This window comes from Macadamia integrifolia, unplaced genomic scaffold, assembly GCF_013358625.1.
Source record: "Macadamia integrifolia cultivar HAES 741 unplaced genomic scaffold, SCU_Mint_v3 scaffold1623, whole genome shotgun sequence".
NCBI lineage: Eukaryota > Viridiplantae > Streptophyta > Magnoliopsida > Proteales > Proteaceae > Macadamia > Macadamia integrifolia.
The window spans coordinates 75,831-76,114 of NW_024868282.1; positions in this window are offsets into that span (position 1 = coordinate 75,831).

Consider the following 284-nt stretch of genomic DNA (forward strand, 5'->3'; position numbering starts at 1 on the left):
CACCTTCATAGCTGAAACTCATCCAAAAAAGAAAAAAAAACCTAACATTACATACGAAACATTGGGAGACCAGCCCTGTCTTCATTTGTGATATGAATATGATCCCTTTGAAATAGTAGAATTACCCTAAAAAATAGAACTGGTTAAAAATTCCTTGGCAACCAATCTAATGTTCAATTAATTTTCCAATAAGAAAAATAGATATGAGCATTAAGAGAATCTCAAAGTGAGATACAATCACATGGTATAATGATTACAACTGTTTGTTTTTTTTTTTTTCTTGA